The sequence below is a fragment of the Phaseolus vulgaris genome, chromosome 11 (assembly GCF_051622355.1).
Source record: "Phaseolus vulgaris cultivar YP4 chromosome 11, ASM5162235v1, whole genome shotgun sequence".
Taxonomy (NCBI): domain Eukaryota; kingdom Viridiplantae; phylum Streptophyta; class Magnoliopsida; order Fabales; family Fabaceae; genus Phaseolus; species Phaseolus vulgaris.
In genome coordinates this window covers 18,822,826-18,830,574 of record NC_143508.1, presented here as the reverse complement: position 1 = coordinate 18,830,574, position 7,749 = coordinate 18,822,826, and the positions used below count along the sequence as shown (strand labels likewise).

Sequence of the window (7,749 nt, the reverse complement as noted above, 5' to 3'; positions counted from 1 at the left end):
TGAAGGTGGAACAAACTTTCTTCTCATACACATCTTCAATTCATTCCAATTCAATATTTCTGATTTTCTACCAATTCTAACATCAGCTTCCCTTTGTATCCACCAAGACCTAGCATATTCTTGAAAACTTAGGGTAGCCATGGAAAATTTTCTAAATTCATCCAATTGATGTTTTTCAAAGATTTGATCAACTTTTGTTTCCCATTCTAAATATGCTTCAACATTTTTATTTCCATCAAAGTAAGGAATGTATACTTCAGGCTCGGTAGAATAATATAAACTTCTAGGCTCAAAACGCATCCCTTCCTTTTTTTGATAATGAGGGTTATAAATCTTTCTTCTACTATGATGATAAGTATACATAGACATATTAAGCTTTGTATTTAAAAGATTTTTCACAAGAAGGAAAGTGAGTTTAGCACACAAGGTAAATTCCCAGGAAAGAGAGGTGGGTCACAATGGACACTCTTAAGTACCAAGTCTTTCCTAGCCAGAACTTATCCCAATGCACTTCACAAATCTCCTTCCAATGAAAACTTCTTCAACACAAACAAAGAGTTTTATAAAGAAAGAAACTAAAAGAAAGTTTTTAAAAACTAAGAATTTAAATTGCAAAAATTTAAACTAGACGACTCCTAATGGTGAGGCTTGTTGGCACTTGTGAACCTTCAAGACACACTCACTGTCTAAAGCGTGTATCTAATAAGAAAATTAAAGAAAACTTGTAGGAGATGGAAGAACACCAAAGGCTCTTCCAAGACACCTAAAGTAAAGATAATGGCCAAATTACAAAACAATTGAAATCACACAAAATTTTAAAAAATAATCTTCAAAGTTCTCTTCTCTTTTCTCACAAGTGTTTCTCTCCAAGCCTTTACTTGTTTGTCCTCCAAAGGTGAGTACCCCTTGCAAAGTCCTTTGCCTTCTCTTAGGATGCTACCTAGAAGTTAGCTCAATTCTCACAAAGAACAAATTCAAGGTATATTCCACTTCAAGAGGTCAATAATAAAAACAATAAAAGCTCAATTTGAAGAGTGAAACTCAAAGGAGATTAGAGATGACAAACACAAAGATTATCCATAAAATCAAGACAAGCAAGAAATTAAAGGTTTTCAAGAAAGTAAGCACTCAAAAGAAGCACCTAAAGATTGGCACTAGAATTGGATTACAAAAAGAAAAACAAAGAATGATGAAAATTCTGAGTAGACCATGAAATCCAAAATGTTCTGCCCAATGTAGCTTGGTCCAAATTAAAAATTGTAATCCTGCTTTTCGTACCTCCAAAATTACTGCACTAAAATTCTTCAATTAGAATTGTGCAACCCAAGTTATCGTGTTGTTTCACTCCAATTTCATGCGAATCCCAACTTCTACACTGTTCTTCTCAATTCAATTGGCTAATTCAATTGGTCATTCAATCTGAACATATGATGCAAGTTCACGTACGACCACCCACTATTTGTCTCAATTCTATTTTCGTGGGTCCCACAATTTCTCAAATGTATCTTTGAGTGAACATTGTTGCTGCACCCAAATTTTGCTCACATGTATTACAAAAGTAATTGTTGGAAGCAAATAAATTTTCTGCACTGTAGATCCCGCACCAATTCTAGAAGTGAAGTCAAATTATCAAACAGATGGTGTGCTGAAAAATAAAAATCTGCACCAATTCTAAAACAACTCCAATTGCTACTGCTCAAAATTCACGCTGTGCTAGTTAGAAAATTGCACCTAGCAGTAATTTGATTCAAACAGCAGCACCAAAGAAAAAAAAATGACGTAAAATTCAGAGGCACAGTTTCAAAATTGAATCAATGATGCAGAGAATTCAAGTCATCAAATCTGAATCAGAACAGCTAGTATGAAGACCTACGATTGTCAATTGCAATTTTAAAATTCACCAACAGCTTCACTTTTCCAATTTCACAAGCTAAACCAGAAAATTCAGCACCAAGACAGCAACTACATGGCACCAAAGTCAGAAATTATAATTTCTACTAACCACGAGGAATTCAATTTCCAATTAACCAGTGAATGCAACCAATCTTATGCATAAATTCTGCACTGAAGTAGGCAAAACTGCACCAACAATAAAGAACTGAACTGTTTTGTTTGAATTGCAACTTAATCACAAAAATCACCTCTGAATCAAATACGGAAGTTGCGAATTCAATTCCAGCTAGCACAAATCAATAACAAGTATTTACCAATACAGTTCTTGCAATTCAATCACACTCCAATGCCAATTTCAGTGTTTTATATTTTAAACAAACAGTTGGCGCGCACACTTCAATGTATCAAACTGACTCAACAATTACAAAGTATTTTCCAGAAACGCTAAATTATGAATTGGAATAACTCTCTAGAAATTGCTTCAATGCTTTAACAATCCAGTACAGAAACCGATTCCAATAATAGATTTCCAAAATCGCTCCAAAAAGAAATGAAGAACCAGATGAACGCAAAAGCAGAATCACAAATCTTCGGAATCGGAAGTGAAGCGGAAGAAGAACTTACATGAATAAATTCATTCTTCACTGTTTTAATTCTTCGATTTTCGATTCACCAAACCAACTCGATCGTGATTCAAACAGATTTCTCCGGTCGACTTCTCCGTTCACCGATTCCACTGGAAAACGCCACTGTCGTTTGCGATTCCTCCGTTCACAATTCCTCCGCGCGCGATTCCGATTTAGGTCATCGGAAATCACAAACCTCCGTTTTGCACCGTTACTATTCTTTGATCAATCTTCGCACACCGATTCAAAATGAAGCCGAAGAAGAAAAATTATGCAGAAGATGAAGAACAACAATGCAAATCGCAGAGAAAATTTTCAAGAATAAAGTCCGAGAAACCTAAACCAGATCTGCTATTCGTACCTCTGGATTCACTGTACCACCACAATTTCCAAGATTCCGCAAGAACTGGCCAGATTACTGTGCACACCACTGAAATGCTTTTTGAACCACGAAATATTTTCGGAACATTTTCGAGAATTTTCGAAAATGAATTTTGGAGAAGATGATAATGGAAACCTAACTTTAAAGAAAATTGCTAATGATCTAGTAGCAATTTATGAACTCAAAAATGAAAATCAAAAGCACTCAAGAGCTCTAATCTATGAAGATATTTGAAAAAAAACTTCAAAAAGTTCAACTAATGGAGTTTATGACAAATTTTGACTAAACATGACTCTAGACAAAACATATATGATTATAAAATCAAAATGACTCAATTATATGAAAATTTCACCAAACAAATTTGAAGAAAACTCAAAAAATTCAAAAGCACACATGAACATGAACACAAGAACACCTAAAAGCACATACATGAAGGTTCAAGTAAGAACAATTAATTTGAACCGAACAAAAAGACAAAAAAACACAAAATCAATCGGTAAACATTCAAGACAATCAAGAACATTATGAACAACACGGAATATAGAAAAAAATAGAAGAAGATCTTACAACCATAACTCTGAATACCAAATGATGGAAAAACGTTCTTCTTCTATTAGTGATCTTTGTAATTTCTTCTTTGGATGAATGATGAAGGAGATATGATGAGCGGAAGCATTAAAGAAACTCAAGAGGAGTTTCCATGAATTGAAGTGGAGTAGGAATTTGTGAGAGTGAGAGGTGAGGCCAACTCACTAGGAAAGAGTCTAGGCTAAGTCTTGAAGGAGACTAACCTAGGGAGAACTTAAGAACAAGTAGAATGGCCAAAATTAGGCAGCATTTCATTACTAATTCAAAGTTAAAGAAATACATGTATAAGAGACTCCTATTTATAGGATAAAGTCTCTCAAAAACTCTCAAATGAGAGTGTGACAAGTGTCACCACCTTATTGGTGCAAATCCTCTTCATTAAGGAGAAGACATGTGGAGACTCATGTCTTCCTTGCCTACATTTCTATTTGCACCCCTCTTTTACTATTTTACACATTACTTTGTTTTCTATTTACATCTTTCTCTACTTTGGCCCAAAATACAAGGCCCAAAACTTCCTAACTACTCTATACAATTTTTACAAGACTAAGAAGAAGAAAAAGACTTTACAAACTCTTCATTAAAACTCGATCTTCGTCTATCTTCTTGGCCAAAAGTTTTGAGGCTGGACGGTTTCCATCAAAACCGGCACACAATGTTCTTCCACACGAAACCTTCGATCTTGTGTGCGGTGATCTGGGCCACTGGTTCTGCTTCGATCCACTTGGTGAAATACTCAATCGCCACCACCAAGTACTTCATCTGCCTGATCGCCAGCGGGAATGGTCCCAGAATGTCGATTCCCCAAGTGTGAAACGGCCAAGGGCTGTAAATCGATTTAAACTCCTCGGGAGGCGCCTTGTGCCAATCGGCGTGCTGTTGGCATTGTTTGCAACACTGTGCATACCTCTTGCAGTCTTCTCTCATCGATGGCCAGTAGTAACCTGCACGGAGAGTCCTCGCTGCCAGAGCTCGACCCCCGACGTGGCTTCCGCATATTCCTTCGTGGAGCTCTGCCATGATTCTCGTGCACTTCTCGCCATGTACACATTCCAGGAGTGGGTGAGTGAACCCAAACCTGTACAGATCGCCATCAATCAATGTGTACTTGCTAGAATTTTTCTTTACCTTCCTAGCCTCTGTCGGATCCAGCGGGAGAAGGCCATCTGCCAGGCATCGCTTGTACAGTGTTATCCAGGTGTCTGGCTCATGGGTAGCTAAGACCTGCGTCATGTTCACCCTCTCTCCCCAACACGCTCTAATTCTCGGCGATCTCAACGTTTCTTGCGTCAAAGACCTGTGACTTCTTGCCGCTTTTTCCGTCGCCCTGCTTATCTGAAGAACCAGGTGATCTGCTACAAATGCCCTCGGCGTCTTCAGAGTTTCTTGAATCACCGTCCTCTGCCTACCCCCCTTGCCTGAACTGGCGAGCTTGGCTAGCAAGTCAGCTCGGGCATTCTGCTCTCTGGGCACATGCACCACTTCAAAGGAGGCAAAGGAACTCTTCAATTCCTGCACATACTCCAAGTAAGCCGCCATTTGTGGATCTTTAGCCTGGAACTCGCCTGTTACTTGCCCTGTGACTAGCAGCGAGTCACTCTTAGCCATCAACACCCTCGCTCCCATCTCCTTTGCCAGCAAAATCCCGGCGATCAGTGCCTCATATTCTGCTTGATTGTTGCTGGCTTTGAAGGCAAACCTCAAAGATTGTTCGATCAGCACGCCGTTGGGTCCTTCCAAAATGACTCCAGCACCGCTACCCTGCTGGTTCGACGATCCATCCACCGAGAGCACCCAACGGAAATCGTCCCCTTCAACTCGCGTCGCCTCAGATGAGAGCTCGACCACGAAATCTGCGAAGATTTGCCCCTTAATCGGGCCTCGGGGTTCATACTTAATGTCAAACTCTGACAGCTCTACTGCCCACTTCACCATCCTTCCCGCAACGTCGGGCTTCTTCAAGACCTTCTGGATGGGCAGGTCAGTCATCACCAGAATTGTGAAGCTATGGAAATAGTGGCGCAACCTCCTCGCCGAAAACACCATAGCCAGCGCAGCCTTCTCCAGGGCCTGATATCTCGTTTCGGGGCCCTGCAGCACCTTACTAACGAAATAAATAGGCTTTTGAGCCTGATCTTGATCCTGGGCGAGCACCGCACTCACCGCCCTCTCAGTACAGCAAAATACAACCTGAGAGGGGTTCCCACCAGCGGTTTACACAAAATCGGCGGGCTCGCCAGATACTCCTTTAGCTTGACGAAGGCTTCCTCGCACTTCTTCGTCCAAGCAAACTTGTTATTCCTCCTTAAGCACTGAAAATAGGGATGTCCCTTCTCTCCTCTAGCTGACACGAAGCGAGACAGGGCGGCCATCCGACCTATTAGCTGTTGTACTTCCTTCACGGTAGCTGGGCTCCTCATCGCCAAGATGGCGGCACACTTATCCGGGTTGGCCTCTATGCCTCTCTCAGTCAAGAGGAAACCCAAAAACTTTCCAGCCTCCACGCCGAAAATGCATTTCTCTGGATTCAGCTTCAATTTGAACTTGGCGATCGTCGTGAACAATTCCTCCAAGTCTGCAATGTGCTTGCTTTTTTCCGGCGAGGTCACGACCATGTCATCGACGTACGCTTGCACATTCCTTCCCAGCATCGGTGCAAGTACTCGATCCATCAACCTCTGGTACGTGGCCCCCGCGTTCTTCAGCCCAAACGGCATCACCTTGTAGCAGTAGCACGATCTCTCGGTCATGAATGCAGTCTTCTCTTCATCCATGGGATGCATCTTGATCTGATTATACCCCGAGAAGGCATCCAGGAAGCTCAACAACTTACACCCCGCAGCACTGTCCACCAGGGCGTCTATGCTTGGTAAAGGATATGAATCCTTTGGGCAAGCCTTGTTCAGATCAGTGAAATTCCCATTACTCTTCTTCACCAGCACGACATTTGCCAACCATTCAGGGTACTGGACTTCCCTGATGTGGCCTGCAGCGAGGAGTTTCTGTGTTTCGTCCCTAATCGCTTGCCTCCTCTCCTCGTTGAACTTTCTTCTTCTTTGTCGCACTGGTCTCACCAAGTTGTCCATCGCCAGATGATGGCACAAGAAGTTGGGATCGATCCCGGGCATGTCCGAAGCGGACCATGCAAACGCATCCAGATGCCGTTCTATCACCTTGGCGATCTGGTCCTAGAGCTCAACCTCCAGGGATCTTCCCAGCTTGAAGATTTTCCCCCCGATCTCTCTCTCGAGCCACTGCTCGACGGGTTTTGGTCTGGTTTCTCTGGCGATCACCGCCCTGGTGATTCCCAGTTCTCTCGCTTCCTCAGGGCGATTCCTTGCCTCTTCTTCCTCCAGATCGGCATTCCCCTCCCCTAGCTCAGCATCCACCATCTCCACGTCTCCTCCGGCGGTCTCTTCTATTACCGTCGACCTGGGCTTCACACCGAGAGGCGGGGTGGTTGTTACGTAACTCACCGATCTTTTGTTTTTCAGGCTATTCTCATAGCACTTCTTCGCTTCTTTCTGATCGGATTTGATGGTGATCACCACCCCCTCCATAGACGACAACTTCACCTTCATGTGTCGGGTCGATGGTATAGCGCCTATCCTGTTGAGCGTGGGCCTTCCCAACAGGATGTTGTAGGCTGAAGGAGCATTTACAACAAGGTATGTGATTTTCTCCGTTCTCGAACCCGCCTCGTCTGTAAACGTAGTCCTCAATTCTATGTATCCCCTGACCTCCACCTGGTCACCAGCGAAACCATACAAACACCCTCCATAGGGCCTCAGCTGGTCAAGGGGCAGCTCCAACTGCGTGAAAGTCGGCCAGAACATCACGTCTGCCGAGCTTCCTTGGTCCACCAGAACCCTGTGGACCTTTCTTCCTGCGGTGATCAAAGAAATTACTATGGGATCGTTGTCATGAGGCACAACGTCCCGAAGATCCTGCTTGGTGAATGTAATATCCACTTCCGGCGAGTGGTCTTCAAACATATCCACCGTCATCACAGACCTCGCGTACCTCTTCCTCTGTGATGCGGTGCATCCACCTCCTGAGAAACCCCCTGCAATGGTGTGGATTTCCCCGTGCGTAGGCATCTCGTGCTGCTGGGCTTCTCCACCTGCTGGTTGGGAGCTCGACGCGCCCCCCGTCCTTCTGTCCAGCAAATAGTCATTTAGGAACCCGCTCTTTACCAGATCGTCGAGCTGGTATCCTAAAGCTAAACACGAATCCACGATGTGGCCAAAGCCTTGGTGA

At 43.1% G+C, this 7,749-nt stretch overlaps 1 long non-coding RNA gene across 2 annotated transcripts; it reads right to left on the bottom strand.

The window, feature by feature from the left end:
• Window positions 1-585: 585 nt before the first annotated feature.
• On the bottom strand, window positions 586-3,212 carry LOC150023097 (uncharacterized). 2 transcript variants are annotated; one of them, XR_016517645.1, is made up of 3 exons: window positions 2,881-3,212; window positions 2,518-2,749; window positions 586-1,609 (listed from the first exon to the last, which is right to left on the bottom strand). It is a non-coding gene; the product is annotated as an uncharacterized LOC150023097 (long non-coding RNA). The 2 variants fall into 2 exon arrangements; XR_016517646.1 differs by lacking the exon at window positions 2,881-3,212 and having other exon boundaries at window positions 586-1,524; window positions 2,518-2,814.
• Between the last annotated feature and the right edge of the window lie 4,537 nt (window positions 3,213-7,749).